At 40.2% G+C, this 22,582-nt stretch overlaps 1 long non-coding RNA gene across 1 annotated transcript in view; it reads right to left on the bottom strand.

The window, feature by feature from the left end:
• LOC146760043 (uncharacterized) overlaps positions 1-22,335 on the bottom strand; it is a 48,038-nt gene extending 25,703 nt beyond the window's left edge. The window contains exons 1-2 of the long non-coding RNA XR_014948168.1: positions 22,268-22,335; positions 15,050-15,123 (exon numbers count right to left, since the gene is read on the bottom strand). This is a non-coding gene — a long non-coding RNA (uncharacterized LOC146760043). The remainder of the gene's footprint in view (positions 1-15,049; positions 15,124-22,267) is intronic.
• Between the last annotated feature and the right edge of the window lie 247 nt (positions 22,336-22,582).

A 22,582-nucleotide genomic window follows, 5' to 3' on the forward strand; every position in this document is an offset into this window, starting at 1 on the left:
CGTAAACATTAGTCATTTCAGTGCAATATCATGTTCATGTGATCATAAGATTTCCATAGCAGATCTGGCTTCCTCCTAACCAACATCGAGCAAATGCAGAAGAGCTTCAATCTGTCACCAGGCACTCAAAAACACATAGCTAAACACAAGGAGCTGCTAAAAACACCAGTTTCAAGCCCAATACATCGCAGAGGACAGGAAACTCATTTCATAAAGCATTTCAAGAGGTTAAACTGGAGTAAAGCCGACCATCGAAGATTTTCAACAGATTGGTCTCAAAAAACCTGGGTTGGGTTACACTGGGTTGAACAAAACACTTCATCACGCCGCGGTGGGGTGAAAGATGCTTTGAAAACTGAACTAAAATAGAACTTGGATGGATGATCACTCAAAAATAAAAATGCTGAATTTTATCTCAATTCTGTCCACAGGGAGGGTGGAACTAGATCTTCTTTAAGGTCCCTTCCAACCTAAGCCATTCTGTTTCATTGATCTACTGATTTTCTTTGCATGATTGCTAAAGTCAATTGATTTCAAGATAAAAGCTACAATCTGATATAAATGCATTTTCTGCAGGGAAAAGTTTGCACTCCTATTTCCCCTGGCTGGTTCAGCTGAAAGCTCCCACTGGTGGCTCAAGTGCCATCGCAGTGCACCCATGGGGAGCCCTATGGCAGGAACAGGGCTCTGCCAGCAGCACCATGCTGCAGGAAGAAGGTGATTAAGCAAAGGTTGATGACTATCGGCAAGGAAAACATAAAACTGACAAAGCAACAACCCTTTGGGAAGGAAACGGCAAAAAAGACACCATTATAACTGCAAGGAAGAGCCTGAAGGCAATGTTTCAACAGCTCATCGAAATTAACACACAATTTCCAATTTACAAGCTTTTCCTTTGTTTTTGCATTAGAAGCATTCCCAAGGTGCAATTGGTTTCAGACACTAATTACCTTGAGAGGTGCTATATTAAATTCATCACTTCTTCCCATTTTGCCCATGTTTGTAACAGGAAGCATCGGAGGAACGTCACAAAATTGGTGCTGTCTGCCCCTCTTTTCCTGGTGAGTGCATTTCTTTTCTCACCTTAACAGCTCTCCCCGAGCTGGGAACGCTGCCTGGTTTCTTTTTCCATACCTCTCTGCAAGACCTTGCAGGCTTCATATATAAATTACAATTCCCCTTTATTAATCTAATTGATCGTTTGGTTCCAAATGCATATGCAAGATCTTTTGAAACCTTTTAGACCCCTGTGGTTCAATATCAATCTCAAAATATTAAAAGCATCTTGTGGAAAATTAGAAAGCAGATGAGACACTTTGGGACTGGAGATGCTGTAGAAACTTTTAAAGCAGCACTGACACAATTATTGAATGCTGTCATTGCTCAAAAGGGCTTTTTGTTTTATTGGTTCTTTTGTAATTGTTTTGTACTTTCACTCTGCCAGGAATTCAACTTAAATGAGAAACAACGTTAAAATGAAACCAAATGAAGTCATACACTTTGGAGACTTTAATTTTTTCATGCCCATTTTCCAGGCCCAGATACTGCACTGCCTGAACTTCCTGGAGCGCTGCTGTCATCTAAGAACAAAACATTTTGGAAGCGCACAGCTCTCATTCTCAAACGATGGAAAAGCCTTAGAAAAACATAAAGAAAGTATAAGGTATCAAGTAAAGTTCCCTCCAGCTTGGATTGCTTTTCTAATTTCTATTGGATTACATCTCCCTAGATCTGGAGCGCACAGGGGAAGGAACACGTGTCACCATGATTCTACAGCTCCTTGGGAAGCTGCCCTTGCTGGGATAAAGAAGGCTGCATTTGGCACCATACAGCATGCAGAGACAGGACTGCAGGTGGCATGATTGTTCCAACTGAATTAGAGGAACAAACAATGTTATTGGCATTCTGTGCAACTGTTTTCTCATGAAAAGTAAAGGAGAATGTTCCTCTGCTTCCACTCCTTTTCTTTCACTCTTATCAAAGCACACACGAGGAAAGAAGCAACTTGAACACAATCGAAAGAATCACAATGTTAACTCTTACCAAAAAAAAAACCAAAAATAAAACTGAATTGTATCAATATGGTCAGTGACTTCCAAACACCTTCATAGCATCAAATGCTTTTTGTTAGGAAGTGCCATAAAGCAACATTGAGGTAAAATCTGTTAAAGTTCTCACGTCTTTTAAGTGTCCTTTTCTTCCATACGGACCTTTCTGATTGCCTTTAAAATGAGACGAGTTTAAAAGGGGAGATCATTGGGCAGAGGACCTCAGTGAGTCCAAGGGAAAGGGGCTGTATAAAAAAGATAATACAGTGATTATATGGGCACTGGCAAACAGGGAAAAGGGAGGATAAAATGGAAGGGGAAAAAAAAAATAGGAAACTTAGAGAAGAGCTTTCAGAAGAATAAACAGCTCTGAAAGTAAAGTAAATCTCACAGGACTTGGCATCATTTACTTGAACTGTTCTCTTTAATCTTTTCATTACTTCTTGTTTTAGAGAATTTACTCACATAATTCAATGTGTTTTATACTTTACTTCTGCGTGTAAATAACACACATTAAGCAAATCCTCCATCTCCAGCCATCCCAAAAAGATTCCATGAAAACTCTCACTCTTCATCCACCAGCTACAAAACTTCTCCAGTGGAGATATATATATATATAGACACACACATATACATACATACATACATACACACACACACACACATATATATATATATATACGAAGTAGGAATATTCACCAGCAAATGAGAAGACAGTCAGGGAGTACAGTCATCAGCTGAAAATGATGGCCATGGTTACATGAATGCCACAGCTGTTTTCCTTTATCTAACTTACACTTAGCCTTAGAAAAGGAAAAGGCTACCTGAAAACACAGTCTTAATTCAGCAGAGGGACAATCATACAGGAATATCATTTGTCTGCCATGACCACAAAGAAATCAGACTATTTTTACATAGGAAGTTGCATAAAAGACACTGCACATCTCGGCAGCCCAGCTTTTATCACCCTGATTTTACCAGTCCTCTATTTAAGTTCAGTAAAGAGCTAATGGTTAAAAAAATAACTGCCACACTACGTATCTGACTGCTCACAACATCTTTCTTCCCCTCACCTCAGGCTATGACCCCTCCTTCATTTCCCCTGGCCCACCAGGTTATAGTAAAACTCCACCCCGTTAACTGGCTATTGCCCTGCACAGTCAACTCTGAATTGGCTCAGTCATCTATTAGCCCATCACTACAATGTACCTAACACATCCTACACTTCTGTGTGGAACTCCCAGCCCAGAATAGCCCACTAAGACTCTGCTGTCTTCCCAGTTCACAGGTCAGCAATGACAAAGGCCATTACTTCATGAAACAGCGATGATAGCTCCCTTTTATACCTATTTGTAAGGATGTTGGGTAAGAGCACAACTGGATAATAAGATAAACTTTCCCAATAAGTTATGACTCAGTGTCACTTTGGAGCAAACCACAGCATCATTCATTCACCCATAAATCAATAATGAAGATAGTAGATGGATGTAATTTACCCACTAAAGAGTGTAAAAAAGCCAGGAGCTGTTTCTAAATAAGCTTTTTCTCACCTGCCACCTGGTAAGCTGAGGTATGGATATGACTCACCCACTGCTTCATGGCCATCTTCTAGGATCAAAGCATTATCTGCAAATTTGGATATTCACCTTGTTATCATTAACTCCAGTCAATTACAATCAGAAAGGAATCATATTCTTCTACTTGTTCATACATGTCAGCATTATGATCTAGGCAAAGGTCATAATGCTCCAATATCCAAAATCCAGTTAATTGATTCCCTCTGGGTATCAAATTCTTCTAGCACTGGAATTATTGCTGCATCAATCATATTGCTGTTTATACTGAAGAATTACAAGGGTGTCCAAAACACTGAAATCTCTTTCTACTTCTGTCTTCAGTTTCTCCCCCAGCCATTTCTGAGAACACCAATTCTCTTGATAACACATTTAAAATTCAATTGCCCTCAAAGGATTTGATTGTGTCTATAAATCTGAGCCTGGCCTCTGATCAGATCCCCCAAATGCTCCAAATTACTCCCAAACCCTGCCACATAATTTTCATCCATAACCTGAAAACAACTGAAGGATCATCTTTATCATCTGTTTCGGTTATTTTGTGTCCTAGAACCACAACTCACATCAACTTTTCCTAAGTGATAAGCTTTCCTTTAACGACACATAACATGACTACATTTTTATCTCACTTCCAAGTGTATAAATCATCATATTTTTCCTCGAGGAACCACGAACAAGAGTATCAGACTGCCACCTGCAAAATCTTACATACATACATATACATTTTCCTAGTAAATTTCAAGTCCACTCCATGCAGTGGTAAGTTGAAGAACCAGGCCTCTTTCTCAGAAGTTCCTTTCATTGATTTTCTTGTACTTAGACATGTCCGCTCTCACTATTTATGTGATTTTTAGTTTTAAAAAATATTTAATATCATATTATCCTGAAGTACTCCCCTACCAAATGGAAACCTTGGCTCTAGAGAAGGACTGTGCTCTAGGCAGGGACACTTGAGTTACACTGGGCGAAGCTGTGATAATGAGCAACAAAAAATCAGAAAAGGCAGTATCCAGCTCATGTTGAAAGGGGATTAGGGTTAGGTATAGGATTAGAGATGCCACAAGATATTTGTAAGCCTTTAGTGGAGTCCAGTGGCAGAACAGATAGGTTGAATGGGAAAACATGGTGACAATGGTAACTAAGTCACAGCAGCTGGGCAAAGCAGAAGGTCTTAGAAGCAACCCTTTTTGACTGATAGTTTGTTCAGAGATACACAGTCCATAGATAGGATGGGCACTGTGGCTAACTCCTTTTTTTTTCCCTGTTACTGCTTTACTCTGTTACTCCTTAATATTTCTGCAACTATTTATGAAAAATAGTTCACTGAAAAAATACCAATTCTTAAGGAAAAAAAATCAACAACAACCATGTAATTTTGCAGCTGAAACACTCTCCAGTCACCTGGTATAAAGCATTCACTGAACTTTCTTTGACTAATTAGAGAAGCTCTTCAAGCTGGTGACAGAGCTTTCCTCCCGTGAGCCCAGCAACACTGACAATAAATAATAATAATTGCAGGGCGAATTCAACTACAGGTTTTTTTATTGCTGAGGAACACAAACAACAAATAATGCCTGTACATCTATCAAAGAAGCAGCAACCCAAGTTCAATGAACCATCCTAACTGTGTGCATTTATTTAAAATAAAAATGGCATGCAAATGTAAATGCAAATTAGGGGTGGCCCTCAAGCTCCTGGAGAGTTGCCAGAAAGCCCTCAGTGTTGCAAAGTTGAGCATCCTATTTGCCATATGGTAGGACCTATCAATCTTGGAAGGGAAGAGATACCAGCTCTTCATGCAGATGGCACCCAGCAGAGTACCTGTACAAAGTTTGGGGATGTAATGATGAAAAAAAGAAGTATTTCCAACGTTATGAAAAGCATTCAGCTTTCTAATCACAGCTTAACCATTAATGCTACAATAAAATGACGCAGAAAGTGGCACTGTCGTATAACTAACGCTTATATAAAAGTCATCTAGGAGGATTTATTAGCCAATGATGGAAAAATTTACATAGATTGTTCTTCGTTAGCTGTTTCAGTTTAAGAGAGGTTGTGGATGCCTCATCACTGGAGGTGTTCAAGGCCAGGTTGGACGGGGCCCTGGGCAGCCTGGTCTAGTATTAGATGTGGAGGCTGGCAGCCCTGCATGAGGCAGGGCGTCTGGAGCTTCATGACCCTTGAGGCCCCTACCAACCTAAGCCATTCCATGATTCTATGATATGCCTCTCTAGGATGAAATCGGTATAACTACAAGAATGGGTTAGTTAAGATCAGGAAGTTGCTTCTGACTTCCTTAGTTGTCCCCACTGATTTCTTCATGATTGACATTAGTAGCACCAAAGCTCAAAGTATACAAACTGGCTTTCTTCTGAATAAAATTAAATCAGAACAGGTACCCTCGAGACACATCCATGCTGTGACCACTACTAAATTCACAGGCCCATTCTAGCCCAGGTTCTGAGCAAAAAATTCCGATACATTTATAGGTTTCAGCATCAAGACTTCTCTCTACATATGGGCTCCCATTGCCTCACACTGTGATTAATGTATATGTACCGAGCAGAAACACAGAGCCCAGAAAAACACCAAGAACTGGCTTTGCTGCAACAAGCACATGGATGCTGCAAAGTACGTCAGCTTTTCTTGATAGTTTGGGGGCTCTCACTTCTCTGAAAGGGAGTTTGGAGAAAAGATTTTCGCTTCTGATATCGAGCAGCCATGCCAAAGAAACTTCCCGTTCCCACATGCATACCATTAGCACAGTGTACATCTGAAAAAATATATTTATGTATCTCAGAATGTGAAGTGCTGCGTAATTAGGAGTTTAGATGGGGAATTTGTGACGGAGGAACAGGATTTGGGAGTTCTGTCATCTGTTCTGCGCCCCACTCGCGCTGCTCCGCAAGGAAGCTGCACGCACGTGGCACAGCAATGCCTCTATTTATAAAGTGGCAAGAACATCACTGCTCTGCTGCAAGGCCCACTCAGCCAAGCTGTGAGAGCCTTTCATAACGAAGAACTCGTTTGCAAGATGTGGACTCTCCGTCTGTTTACACGTTGCTGTCCGTGGTCCTATTTGAGCTGTGAGTGCTGGGGTGTATGGGAGCTTCATTCTCTGTGGGGTGGAATGGACAGCTTGGCTTGGCCTCACAGGAGCTGAGGGTGTCCAGTAAGATCAGGTACCCAGCGTGGGAAAATGGTTAACATCACCCTGGCAATGTGGCTGAGCTTGATGCATCTCCAAACATCATGTACAGATTTTGGGTACTCTTGCCTGCAATCAACCTACTGTGGTATAATTTAAGGACTGGCTTAGTTGAGATATAAGAAATGAACTCTCATTCTCAAATGCCAGATTGGACAAGGGTTTGTGGTGTGGTTTGCATTTAGTTTTGTTCTTTCTCTAGATAAAGGAAGAGAACATTGGTAATTTCTTTCTGTTTTATATTGTGTGGCTCCTAAAGTGAAACAAAAATCTGGGAAACACTTAGCTTACTGCATTGCACACCACATGATTAGTACAGGTCTGTTGGTAGCATGAAACCAGTTCAGACAATGGACAAAAAAAACCCCACATTACTAGGTAGACCAGATTTGAGATGGAAAACGCATTAATGGCTGTTAAATGAGGTATACTGCATAGAAGGATTCCATTTTGAATAGTGTCAAAATTGCTCTGGGAGTGAATATTCTTTTGAATGTTATTATTTGTGTACTCAAACTGTGGTGAGATGAGGTTGAAATACTGAAGAGAGCTTATGAAGAATACAAGCAAGCTCTTGATGAGTTTTAATACCAAAAAGAGGGTAAACTACGCTTACAGTAGCATTGCAGCTATATTTATTTCTCACTATTATTTAAGGAAATTTTCTTAAATGTTTTTTTCATAAAAACACGCAGTTAAGGAAATGAGTGAAAACAAAGCTCAGACACTTGCAAGCTGTGAAATCAAATGGCCATTCTTTTGCCCATTCCGTGATGTTTGCAAACACTGAGTTTGGCCACCAGTTGCAAACCATACATCAGTCTGAAACAGTTTCCGAGGCAAATATTCATGAAGTGCTAAAAGTCTGGCCTGGGTTCTACATGTGCATTATAGGCAATGCATTATAAATGGCGTGGAGCTGCTGCAAGAAGCATGGAGGCACCCTTGGGAAACAGCAAAGTGCAGCTGCAGCCGGCAGGTCAGACTGCTGTTGCAGTGCTCTGCAGCTGGAGACAGCCTGGCTCTGCCTCTTTGCAGAAGTCCCCTCGATCCCAGACAATCTCCTAGTACACTTCCAAGTCGCCCTGTAAATATTTGGTGAAAGTTTACATATGGTTAAATCTTAGCCGCAGACTCACCAGTCCAAGCTGGTTCTGTGCTGGCTTAAAGCCTTCATAGAAGCTACATGTCTGCCTTAAATGTGCTTTCTCGTAGGTTCCCATGACCACCACCCAGGGGGACACAGCCTCAGGCTCAAACTCTTGCCACTTGCTTGTCCAAATTCCTGGCTTTTCCCATCTACATAGACTTCAACACACATTTTGCTCCATCCTGCAAAATCTGCAACAGGGATGCCTGGCTTTTCATTGACTTCTTACCCAGGTAGATAACAGCAGGACAAGGGGGAATGGATATAAATTGAAAGCAGGGAGGTTTAGGTTAGATGTTAGGAAAAAATTCTTCACACAGAGGGTGGTGAGGTGCTGGCACAGGCTGCCCAGAGAGGCTGTGGGTGCCCCATTCATGTGGGCAGGCCAGGCTGGAGGGGCTCCTTGGTAGCCTGGTCTGGTGGTTGGCAACCCTGCCCATGGCAGGGGAGCTGGGACTATATGATCTTTAAGGTGCTATCGAACCCAAACCATTCTATGATTCTACGATTATCATTCACTCCTTATCAGCTCATCAGACCTCGTCTTTCTGCTGCATTTATCTGCTTTTGTCAACTACTACCTTTTCAATCAAGAAATGACTTCTAAAATAAGATCCTGTACATCTCAGCTTTGGTGCTGTGTCATTGTTGAAGTCAAGCTGGTAGACTGTCAGGCTGGTTTCAGTAAGTTATACCACATTCAAAGTTTAAACGGGAAGGAAGGAGGGAAGGAAGGAGGGAGGGAAGGAGGGAGGGAGGGAAGGAAGGAAGGAAGGAAGGAAGGAAGGAAGGAAGGAAGGAAGGAAGGAAGGAAGGAAGGAAGGAAGGAAGGAAGGAAGGAAGGAAGGAAGGAAGGAAGGAAGGAAGGAAGGAAGGAAGGAAGGAAGGAAGGAAGGAAGGAAGGAAGGAAGGAAGGAAGGAAGGAAGGAAGGAAGGAAGGAAGGAAGGAAGGAAGGAAGGAAGGAAGGAAGGAAGGAAGGAAGGAAGGAAGGAAGGAAGGAAGGAAGGAAGGAAGGAAGGAAGGAAGGAAGGAAGGAAGGAAGGAAGGAAGGAAGGAAGGAAGGAAGGAAGGAAGGAAGGAAGGAAGGAAGGAAGGAAGGAAGGAAGGAAGGAAGGAAGGAAGGAAGGAAGGAAGGAAGGAAGGAAGGAAGGAAGGAAGGAAGGAAGGAAGGAAGGAAGGAAGGAAGGAAGGAAGGAAGGAAGGAAGGAAGGAAGGAAGGAAGGAAGGAAGGAAGGAAGGAAGGAAGGAAGGAAGGAAGGAAGGAAGGAAGGAAGGAAGGAAGGAAGGAAGGAAGGAAGGAAGGAAGGAAGGAAGGAAGGAAGGAAGGAAGGAAGGAAGGAAGGAAGGAAGGAAGGAAGGAAGGAAGGAAGGAAGGAAGGAAGGAAGGAAAAAGAGAGAGAAACCACTTTTTCAGTTTTCACATCTCTAGGTTATCAACTGCTACAACTAATGCTGCCCTGGTACGCTGGTGAAATAGATCTTTTCCTTTATAATTCCTTTCAGATAAGCTGCTATTTTGCCACGAACTCCCTCACACACCAGTACAAATGAAACAGGAGAACACATGAAACTCTGATGCAGTTCAGATCCTTTCAGAAGATAAACAACTGAGACATGATTTTGGATTAGGGTAGGACTGAAGAACAGTTGGATGCATCCTCCCTGCACAAGGGTGGAGCTGCAGTGCTTCACCTAGTGGGTGAAGCACCACTGAGGGTGATTGAATGGGTAAAATTCATCTCAAAACATACTCCATAAAACAACTCAGAATTCAAACTTGCTTGCAAACAGGTTCCTTTCTACTGCTAAAGGAATATCAGCCAAATGGGTTTTATTTTTTCCCCTAAAGTAGATGTGGATGAAGATTTTGCCTAATTACCAGTACATTTCCATCACATGCAAAAAGAAATCTGTGAATAAATCTCATCAGAAATTCAGATCTCATCTCATAAAAAGGAGCACAAGGAGATTCTCCCCATATTTGTTTGGAATCAGACATGTTTCAGAAATGATGTGTTTGGCATTGACACATTCAGAGCTGAATTTCTGTGCTTTTATCTTTTAAGTGGAATTGGAAAATAAATTTCAGAAAGTAGAGTAAAATTGTTCAATAATTCAAAAGTAACCAGAACATTTCAGCTCAGCCAACTAAATCAGGTGAAATTAGCTTTTAATAAACTCAAATTATTAGCAATATCTCTTAATATTTCTTTTATTTTCTTTTACTGCCAAGAAGTTCCTTTCAGTTCTTATTCAGCTTGCCCTTTTCCAAATTTCTATTAATTAAGGCATCCTCAATTGGAAATATATATGAGTAATTTGCCAAGCTCAATCCCAGACTAATGAGATTATGAGTACATTACAGTAAGTTCCCACACTTGTCTCCTCTTCTTTCAGCCAGACTTCACAGTTTTCTCCTAAACAGTCAATTGCAGTAAACTCACCATGCATTCAATTTCTGTTGAACTGCAAAGTTCTATTCTCACTTAAAATCTTCTGGAGTTTTGAGCAGTACAACTGTCTGGCAACCTGAGAAGATGCAGTACAAAATTCCTGCCAGGGGATGTTAAGTCTCCTTTGGTGCGATCTTTGGGTCATGATATGCTGAGCCGATTGCAACTTGCATAGAGGGCTCCTTGTCATGGAAATTTTAGCACTGATAATACAAGGATCTGATTTCTATAGTGTTTTTATGGCATCGTTTCTCATGAGCTATATTTCCCTGCAATTTAATGTAATCAACAAGAATTGAAAACTTCACTTCAGCAATACATAGTACCCTATAATTCTTTATATAAACATCAGAATATCTAGGATCATTTCTAGTATTGCTGATGCATGACACTTTTTGGGGGGTGATTTTTAGCCAATTTTTAATCCATTAAACCAAACTTTCCACTTATTCTGTGACTCCATAACTTAGAATGAACCTTCTCTAGGAAATCCTGTCAAAGGATGTCTGCATGTACAAGTATAGGATGCCTACTGCCTTACTTTGTCTATTCTGGCATTAATAATGATAAAGGATCATAGTACAGCTATCAGACATGAGGACTTTCCTCCCTTGTTAAACTTCATTTCTCTAATCAGGCAATATTTGTCTCTGTGTACCTTTCATTTGGTTCTTTAAAATGTTATTCGGGACATCCTCCATGCTTTATGCCAAGAGTTCTGTTCTTCCTCCATGTGTCCCTGGCCCATTTTTAAATAACAATTTTCTACTAGATTTTGACAGTCTTTGAGGTTCTGACATCTCTAATACAGAGCCTCCAATTTCCATTCTTAGATGTATTTTGTCTCCTCCCGACGTCCTATCAATTTTTTAAAAGCCTCTAATCTTTTAATAGCCAATTTGAGTGATATCTGCATGCTTCTTAATTCCTCATTTTCAGGCTCTTAAATCGAGTGTTGGATTTATTTAAATGAAGCAGACAGGTGTGCAGAAATTTTCTCAGAAAATTCTGTTTTGTTTTGTTTCTCCACTTTATTACGTCTGAGAGTGCTTCAGGTTTTTAATAACTCAACAATTTAAGTCAAACATAAAATACACGGAAGGCTCTTTCTAGAATATTTTTAGTTCAAATTTAATCTTGTGTGCCAAAACCCTATTTATGGTATTATTGTGATGCCCACGAACCTTCCTGGAGTCAGAATTCTGCCAACATTCCCATTCAACGCCAGTGCTGTAGTTGTAACTTAGCTGCGAAAACCAGCCTGAGGCTAAAACAAGGCACTGAAAGTTTTCTCCAAGGACTGTTTGTTTGGGACTTTTTTAATGGTTTGTATAAAAAGGAATGGGGCTTTTTTTAGTACATCTTTAATTTGAAGAAAAAAAAAAATGAGAACAACAAAATAAAAACAGACTTCATAACGAGCTTATGTAGACCATTAGTCTATAATGTGGACCAGACTCCATACGTGTGCAAGTATGTATGTGTACCCTTATAAACAATTAATGTAACGCAAAATTATTAAGAACAAAAAACTAACATGATTCTTTGTGGTTTTATTTTTCTTTTTTTTCAAATAGCAGTTTTAAAATGAGGATAGATTAAAAACAATATAAAAGAAAGGAAGTCAATACTCATCAGACAGAAAATGCCAAGTCAGCACAAGTCTTGCAAAAGGTCCAAAGCACCTACAAGATGCAGCCAAAGGCTGTCTGCTGCTCTGTGCTCATGGTTTTGTCCCTTCCTGGCACTTAGTTCTCATCCATAGCACGTAAAGGGCTGAGGATATCTCAGCTTTAACCAAGCCATCAATGACATCAGAAAGGTTGTGCCTGCCTGAGCCACAAACCAAGAATCACCAACTCATCTCATAGTAGTTTTAACAACTGCAGAGGTGCAGATGGCACCTCTGCACGTTCCATCTTTGTTACCATGACTTCAAGTCCCAAATCATTACAGGCTCTATCTTTTAAAAGGGACACAGTCTGAACATGGGGTTATATGGAAGTTGTGCATGCAAATTCCAAATTATGTTCCAAAGGAAAACCCCACCCAGCTGCCCCCACAGATGTCTCAAGGCAAGATGTTGGTTTCCATACCGCTAAAACAAACTCCTTCACTTCCAGAAACTTACGGCAAGCAGGACTGTTGTAGACCTGAGAGTGCATCATTCTGTGATATCATTACTTCCTCAATAAAATCACTACTAATTTGTTTAGCAGATACAAAGTTTTAATAGACACAACCTAATTATAACTGGAGAGGTGACTGCAAATGGGAATACAGAGGAACACGCCCTTCATGATCTCCCCTAACTTTCAAAAGGCAATGGTGTTGAGTATTTAGTAATTCAGGACTCAGGAAGACTGTCATCACCCAACCCTTATCTGCATGGTCCCAAAAGTCAGGGCAGCTCTTAAGAAACTGCATAGCTGAGCTCGAACCTTGACCCCTGTATATCCGTGACAGAATCTGACTCCTGAGACTGGCTCCTAAAGTCTCACTTCTAAGCTTTCCTGCGGTAAATAAAGCACTTTTATTAGGTGAAGGGGTTTGTTTTACAAGCAGGTTACGTGCATTCTCAGTCACCTGGGAAACACAGGTCACAGCCTTTCTTATAATAAATCACTATCAGAATTCTGAACACATGGGATGTTTTGCCCCATGCTGTGTTTTACACAGAAAGACCTGAGCAGTTTGCATCTGGGTCTAAAGCGCCCTTAGGTTTCTGAGGATATTTATAACTGCTGTTTTAATCCTTCTCTGATACACAGCACTCACTTGGTCTGCTTGGGCAACACCAAGACTGGCTTCCTAGCTGTTTGAAGTACACAGATTTATGAAGGAGAGTACTTCACATTAGCATAAAGAGAAGCAGATAAACAAACTTTGGCACAGAATTAAGGATGCTGAAATTGATAGTAATAACACCGCTCTTCATTTAAATCTGAATGGCACAGATAGATAAAAACAGATTTGAAAAGAGATCAAGGCTTAACATTATTAATCTAAGTTTGGCTCCAAGGTACTTTTGTCAAAACCACCTAACAATCCTCAAGTCCCAGAGAAACTCGGTCATTTGAAAACGCTGCCTTCAAAATACCAGATATGGATTCTTAATGATTCAGAATAGACACAGCTGCCACTTGCTGGATGAACCTGGCCAAATATTATCTTGCAATGCCACAGGTTGCTCATCTTTGACTAAGGATTACACCACAGAAACACAGACAGAAAGGAAGGCTTGTTTGCACTCATTACACACGTCAAATCAATTTATGACTGCAAAAGGAAAGCTTCTGTTTTTATTCTTTTACCTGCACAATTAGGAATTGTCATCTTAATGACATCTAGTCTCTTCAGACATTTGTAAAATGTACTGAATTCTATCATTCTGTTGCCACCTGCTCCAGGATTAGCTACAACATGTTTCTGCTTTAAGAAGAAATACATCAAATGGTGTCGTATGATCTTCAGGGAAATTCTACTGTCACTTATAGGCAAGAAAAGCTGCCATCTTCCAAAACTGAGCCAGCAAGGGTCTGCAGAGGTCACTGATGTCCACCAAGATACCCATCCCAATAATGTAATTTTACACACTGGAAAGCCTAAATAGTTGAAAGCAAATCTATTGTTGCTGCAACACTGGAATGTGTTGTTAATAGGTATGACAAAGTAGTAATATCACACCAGCATTTTTTGTATTTCCACTTCAAACAGTAAATCCGACTGAATTTACCTAATACTTCAATAATCCAATTATAACACTTTACTAGCAGAAATCATCAGCACATAAGCCTCAGAGGCTGTTAAATTAGGACTGTATCGAGCTGCTCACCCGAAATGCATTTCAAACTCTGACAAACAAGTTCCTCCAAGCGCACTGGGCTCAGACTCCATAGTGGCTATAAGGAATGAGCAAAAACCACCTCAAAGACACAGGGATCAAACCAGTGAGAAATCCAGCCCATCCACAGCAGCAATGATAGGCACAAGACATGACGCCGAGCAACATGACAAAAGCTCACCATTTTCAAATCACACTAAAACATAACGAACTACTCAGTTTCTAGCTTGGCAGAAATGGTGCATTTTGGTGTCAACCTTGGAAGCTGCAGATTTATTGACTAAAGTCCATTTATACTGAACACTGTATGTTCTAAACACAAATAGCCAATGTTTTCCAATACTGGAGGATTTAGTGCCCGTAAGTGTAATTTCATTTATCTTTTCACAGTCATATCACTTCCCTTTACTCCCCTCCACCATAAATCTGCACTCAGCGATTGCGTTTCTTGCATACCCAACTCCTTTCTTTCCCTGCACGTAGTATTTATTTAACGGATCAAGGGAACCATCCTTCAAACAAAATGGGATATTCTATTCACAGTTAGAACATTAATATGTCAGTAAAGGTTTTTGGTTTTTTTTCTTTTACCTTCAAAGGAGAAAATAAATTGGGAAGACTTAAGTACACACAGGCTTGTTAATGAGCAATGATGCCATTACTTGGCCTATTCCTAAAATTCAGACAAAGAATTTTGGTCCACATTTAGCAATTACAGCAGTAATTACGATATCCAATACCCTTCTGAATACAAGTACTGGTGAAACTTACCTTGTTACTCCAGGCAAACTCAGAAAATTGTGATGTGACATGGGAAAGCCTTGGGTCAAAGCTGCTCACCAGTCCTACAAAGCAAAAGAAAACCACAGATTAAATAATACTCCCAGATACTCAGTGCAGATCTGAATTTCCTCAACGCATCAGATGTTCCAGTCTGTAATTGAGCTGGGTCTACCTCGCACTATTTTTTTTTTCTTCAGTAAAATGTATGGTTAAATATCAACTGCAATTAATACTGAGAGTAAAAGACAGCTTATTTCTGTGAATTCTGCTGACATTTTGTGTGCGGTGCGTTCCTCTTTACTCATTAAATACAGTGAACTATTTTCTGACAATTAATGCATGTCACCAAATCTCCAATTTAAAACAAGTTAACTACAGCACATTTATTTGTAGTTCTATTACGCTCTAAGCCAGAGATGGGATAGAAGAGGTAGACTGCGCAAAAAGAAACACAGATTGTAACTACTCCATGTTTGGCAGTTGTCTGTGGAAAATCCAACCCTGCCATAAATATACAAACCAACCCCACTTTTGTATTGCATTATTTTAAAAATAATTGCAACATGTTCACATCCCCGAAAATGTGCTGTATACCCATAAAAATTATCCATATATGTCTCCAAGTGAATGAATTCCTTTTCACTGTACAGTAACATACAGATAAAAGAACTCTACCCAGAGCGTTAAAAAATGCTTTTAATAGATGCTCTTCCATATGCATAATAAGGAATTATTTAAATTGGGGATGATTGGGAAACTGAATTTATATGAAAAACAGTTAAAATATGAATTTTGGCTGATGCTTCTGTCTGCACAAGAGCTGGGTTGGGTGTTTGCATAGGTGAGGACATGGAGGGCAAGACAGCTGTGCTGGCTCTGTTGGCACAGCATACAGCACAGCTCACAAAGCAGAGCAGCTCCAAAGCCCAAATCCAGTGCCCAGAGTGCTCCAAAGGAAAACTTACACTGACTGCTTGCTTGCAACCGCTAACATCTTTCTAAACATTCTCTGGACTTTCTAGCATAACATCATGAGGAACCTCAGATATTATCAAGGTCTGTGAACCCTTCATAGAATCACAGAATGGCCCGTGTTGGAAGGGACCTAAAGGATGATCAAGCTCCAATCCCATGCTGCATGCAGGGCTGCCAGCCTCCACATTTAATACTAGACCAGGCAGCCCATGGCCCCATTCAACCTAGCCTTGAACACCTCCTTATATCTTGTTAGTATAGACAGAAAGACAACTGACTGTGAGGGAAAGAAGTAGAAAGGAAAAAATCACTGTGGGAAACTTGAGATTCTTGTAACAAAGACCTTTTCATGCTCCTTCATTCTTTAAGTATAAATGTATGTATATATTGAATATCTCTTTCCAATAGGATTCCTAAATATGTAAAATAAGAAGAAAAATTAAAAAAGCAACTAAAAATCTGGAATATGTCCTTAAAGATAACTGGAACAAAATCAAACCTGCAGATTCCCCATAGAACCTTTATATAAACATGCTCCTTTAGTTACCAGTGCAGGACCCTTTCCCTCTCATGCTTTTACTATGCTAATTTGCTAAAAAGGACACCAAACCGGTACTTGAGAAACTGTGTCTGGGAGGGAGCCTGGCTTCCATCAGCCTGTCATCCCAAGGCCATGGGTCTCAGGGACTGCTCACCCACACAGGGCAGGGAAATGCTGGCCAGGGGAGCAGAGAGATGTTAGGAGCCCCTGAGCTTGGATCCTGAGTATCTGAGGACAGCTGGAAAAGATTTAGACAGTGTTTCGATTGCTATCCAAGCGAGGGGTGCCAGCAAAAATAAATAAATAAATAAACGTAGCTTTCTCCACGTATATTTTCCGTGACAAAAGCCGATTCTTGAGCTGTGGATGTTTTTAATAGTTAAGACAGGAAAAAGCTAACTTTGAAAAGATATTCAAGGAGTGTTTGGAATGGCAAGACCGATACTTTGTATAACAGAAGGGAGAAAGCAATGCAAAATCACAGCAGAGCTGCAACTGCTCCAAGGCTGAGCAAACCTACCCCCTCTCTCGTCCTGGGGCTCCCACAAAGTCTTGAACATGGAGGAAATTACACTAGGGCTCCAACATTCAGCATCAATCTCTGCATGGCAATTAAAGGTACCGAGGCCAGGGAGAAAGGCAAGCAGGGTGAAAACTGCTCTGAGGCTTTGGATAGATTTGGGAACACATGACATGACACGGTCAGAGGTGAAACTATTGTACTGAGTGCAAGAGAACCAAAGAAAATAGGGCACAGGAGTACACGTAACACACAACTCGTGCCAGAGAAAAGCACAGCCTTCATAAGAAGGTATGAAATATTAAGTGGATTACTCTCCTTGGCAAGTCATTTTACCCAGACCTTAGAGTAGACTGAGAAGGAACAGGACAGGTAGCATCATTACCTTGGGGATTTTTTTTTCCAAAGAGCCAATGGAAAATACAGGAGTAAAGAAGGAAATTATGGATGTTAATAAACTCATACAGTTTCATCACCACATTTCACCACAACATTAACTCTTCTTGCAGGATGCTCTGTGAGCAGATCCTGACATCACTATGTGTATTTATGAATTTATCCAGAGACTATTTTCTTTAATGGTGTGTTTGAAAAGTGCCAACTGTGGCTGAGGTCTGTTTGGTTGGGACCTTGAGGAAATTTGTCAGTATGAGAAACACAAACAAGAAGCTAATAGCAATCTATCATGTCTGAAATCCATCCTGTAATCGCTCTGCGGTGCGGCCCTGCCTTTTATGTGGTTTGTTAAATGCCTCACATACTGTGTGGGTGTTGCATAAGTAATAAATAATAATAACTAATATTTGTAATGCTTCTGTAACAGCAGCTAAACCACCAGCATGCTGACTAATACTGTCTCACTGGCTCCCTATGCTGTCTGCAGTCTATGTGCATTCACCTCTCTCCTACACATGAAGCCTACAGCCAGACAGTAACATAGGAGTGGCAGTCCCACAGCAAGATGATGATGAAAATAACATTAATAACACTAATAGTATCTTCCTAAGAACTTATTTATTTTATGACAAGACACCTGTGCATTTGCGCAGGTACCAACTTCCTCTGCCCCCTATAAAACCATACCCCACTTGCCAAGGAGTCAATTGGAAGTCTCAACTTAGGAGGGCAGGAGCCAGCCAAGGGACAGGCATACAGCACAGAACCTTAGAATCAATCACAGAATGGCTTGGTATGGGAAAAAATACAAGCAGTAGTAGAGTTGCCCATAAGCTGTTGATGTTCATATTTGACCCTGGGTGCACAAATCTGCTCTTCTCCAAGTCAGAAGGACACTCTCTTCTTGGCACCTCCTGGGCTGCCCCAGTTGAACACTGAAATAAGGGCTGCCCTGGGGTCAGACTTTCTGAAAATGGACTCAGCAAAAAGCAGGCAGGGAAAAAGCAAGGAGGAAGCTGAGGTGTAACATGGAATTATTCATACGGGTACAGGCATGTGGAGAAGTCCAGAGATTCTTTGTTTTTCTGTTGGTCAACACTTCTGACCATCACAAAAGCGGAGTTGAGGTGAAGGGGTTCACCTCCAATTCCTGCCTCACTGACAGGTCCTAAAGGATCTGTCAAGATGCTCTAAACAGAATGCTTTACAGTGATGATCTTTGCAAGACTGGGAATGAAAGATAAGCCATGATCTGATTTGACATTTCTCTTTATCACGAGTGGAACCAGGCCCCAGACTTTTAATACTAACAATTTGGGACAATGGAAATCCACATGTGAGGCTTGGCTCTCTCTCTGCTGTTTACATGGTAAAGTGACATTCCGATTCAGTCTCTCTCATCAAATTCATGATTTCAGAAGTTCCTTTAAACATGTCTGCAACATCACACTAACTATACAATACCTCTGTGTCAATATGTGTCAGTTGCTTTGGGTTATTTTTTTCCTGTTGGAAAGAAGGTCAAAACAGCAATGCAAATGTATTAGGGGAAAAAAAATGAATTCAAGTAACATTACTTGTTTCTGGACTCAAGATGCCAGTCCGTCTTTAAATCACACAGCTGAGTATTCAATCCACAAATACAATGAGGGTACTTTGAAATTTTAGCTGTCATATTCTGTTATGTTGCCTGATGTTAAGTTGCATTGTGCTAGCAGTGAGCGGGATAGGACTGAACATAATTCACCACATTATAAACGGCGTAACATAACTTGACAACTGAAATTTCAAAGGAGGAAATTCTTAACCATAGGATCACATTGCATATTCCCACACATTTATAAACAGAGATCCCAGCATAAAAGCTGATAAGATATCTATTGCCAAGAAATAAACGCAGTCTCATTTTTGTGGCATGCAGATAATTTGGGGTAGTTGTATTTATGTCTCAATTTCCTGACTGCGTGGCTGCCTCTTTCCTTCTGTGCTATGTAAAGGGGCACCTGGTGATGGGCTCATCTGAAAACTTCCATCACACCTGAGTCACAGAGCAGCACTGACTGTTATGGAGGCTGTTATGTTTGCTCTCCCGGGCTAAAATAAAGAATGAAGTCACACATTTCTTCAACATGAATATGCTAAGAGCCATAAATCTGCTTCCTGGCACTACTGTAGAACAAACCATAGTAAATGTTTAAAAATGTGCTCCTAAAATAAGCCCTGGCTGAGCTCTGATGTCACTTTATTTAATTCACATTGGCATTGCATACAGAGCTCAGTTTACCAGAGAGGATTCATTCTTTTCTGAAGCATAATTACATTATCAGATATTCAGTGGAGGCCATAAACCACAAAATGGAAATCAGACAGTCAATGGCCATTTTATACTACAAGGATTATTGTATTTTAACATTTGTGTTGTCAACACTGTGCTGGCAATCTAACAGGCAGACCCCAGTTTTCAACATCACTCCAACCTGAATATAATTTGCATATTTGAACAACAAATTGAACAATCAATAAAGATATTTTAAGCTGCATCGGCTTCTGACTGGCAGCAAACAAAGCAACAGCACTGAGACAAATAAATCAGGCAGCACTTTTGTCCTTTCTAGTCTTACCCCTCTTGGGTCGAGGGAAACTTCTTTTGGCGCATCGTTTCCTGATCTTCAATACAGAAAAAAGTGAGCTACATCTTTCTCTTTATTGCCCACTCAGATTTGTAAATGGAATTTATTGCACGCAATGCCCTCTTATAGATTAAATTAATGTTATTGTAAAGAGGTTTAATGCTCAAAGATATTTATGACTCATGCTGAGAAAGAAGCTGTACTCAGTTATGATGATTAATATAATTTTCCCAAGTTCTCACGGATGAAATTGCTCTATGTGCATATTTTGAGTACAAAACAGATAACCATAATTCTAAAGAAAGGCAGCCATGATTGTGTTACTGATACATCATTTGGAATTAGGAAGTTGCTTGTGGCGTGCATGAAATGTTTTTGCTGGATTTGGTTTCTGCTTGATAGGCAAGGGAACAAGCAACATCCACACGACTGCAACCTGTGTTTGTGTTTGGATACTAGCATAACGAAACTCGGTGCTTATAGACATTTAGCTTTTACGGCCAGCCACTAATAAGACAGATTGTGATTTAAAACTTATATCCCCTGTCCAGAATGAAAGCTGAATGAGATAAGATTTGACAACTTATATTGAAAAATTAAGATTTACTAACTCCTCTGACACATGGACTTGCAAATGGAGCAATCTCTCCACTGTGGCATTTAAAGCCTCAAAATGGATCACACATGTCTGGTTAGAAGAACTCTCCAACAGTTTTGCAAGGTCAGTGAAGATTAAACTAAGCATCTCAATTCCTCACCTCTGGTGGGTCAGCCCTCACTAACAGATTACAAATGTTCATGTACTATTCTGCCTATTGTAGACTTAACTTTTACTATAATTAGATTAAAGTGCTGCGACTACTAGTTTCAAAAATAAAGCTCCTTTCAGATTTTTGCTGATCTTTTTGTTATTATGTGGGAATAGCAAACTAAGGTCTGTAAGAAAAGGGGAAGTGGTGACGCACTGTTCACAGGTTGCCCAAGGAGGCTGTGGATGCCCCATCCCTGCAGGCATTCAAGGCCAGGCTGGATGTGGCTCTGGGCAGCCTGGGCTGCTGGTTGCTGGGGTTGGAGCTGGATGAGCACTGTGGGCCTTTGCAACCCAGGCCATCCTGTGATTCTATGATAAAAACTAATAGAGAGTAACAACATGAAAAAATAATAATATTCCTATAACCAAGATCTGCTTATTCCTAGTACTTTTCCTTCCTCTGGAATTTCTTTATACTCTACAAACCCTGTGCAAAAGAAATCTGAATCTGATCTGAAAGTGAAGGGATGACTTAAAGGGAGTCATGGCATCCACGCCTGCTATCAATGGGACTGATGTGTCTTATGATACAGCACAGTTTCGCAAGTCAACAGAAGTGCCCAAAACTGTTTACCCCCATTTTTTTCCATACGTTTTCATCACAGTGAAACTGAAAGAAGCCTTTTGGAGAAAGGTCCTTAAACTGAATGTCCCACTGAGGTTGGACCTTAAGGTTACCAGATACCCTACTGACCTTCTTCAGTCTTGGCCTGAGGGAAGAATTAAGTGTACATTAACATTTGCTTTGCTGAACATCAATTCAGAAGACAGTGACTAGATGGTGAACTGAAACTAAGTTAACAACTAATAGCTTTTTTTTTGTTGTTAATTGATATTTAAGATTATTTTTATAACCAGCTTTGGAATAAATGCTTCTCAAAGGAAATACCAATATATTTCTTTCTCACTTCCTCCTATTGCTGGCCTTATATTTTAATTTCCAGAGCCCTTTTGAAAACCAAATGCTATAAGTTAATTGGTTTAATCTGGTTGTGGGAGTTATCTATTTTTACCTGCAGTTACATATGAAACAGTTTTATATGAAATACTGATTGCCCATTAATTGGGGGGATATCTCCCTTCATACATTTTGCAATAGTTCAGGCTCCTGGAGTACAGGAACTCTGAGGAGCTCAAGGAATTCTTAAATAGATTTCAAAGTTTTTCATGTTATTTCAAACCGCTTGGCATCTGAAGTCCATTTAAAGTGCAGCAAAAAAAGAGTGAAAATGCATCTAAATGAAATAGCAATGACTCTGTATTAATGAATAGAAGTTACTTGCAGATAATTAGTTAAAACAGTTAGTTAAAGAAAAGAACACACGGTTCTTACCATGGTTTTCTCTCCAGTGACTTCTCTAGAAGCAATCTGGTCTGCAATTGGGATGCTCGTGTTCATTGTTACAAAAGAAAGAGTCAAATTGTTTAGGGGACAGATACTAATAACAAAAAATAATCTATTCAAAGTAAAGCAGACATGAGTTTTAAATAACAGGTAGTATCTAGAGCTTCAGAAGTGCAGTACTATAGCCACAAGTTTTGAAAGTGGAACACTGTGGAAATGGTTGAATTTCTCCTTGGATACTACATCCATACTCAAATCCACTTGGCCTTAAACCAAAGCTATTCTGCTACCACACCATTTGCA

Source organism: Coturnix japonica, chromosome 7, assembly GCF_054131305.1.
Source record: "Coturnix japonica strain WE chromosome 7, WE-NBRP24, whole genome shotgun sequence".
Classification (NCBI taxonomy): Eukaryota; Metazoa; Chordata; class Aves; order Galliformes; family Phasianidae; genus Coturnix; species Coturnix japonica.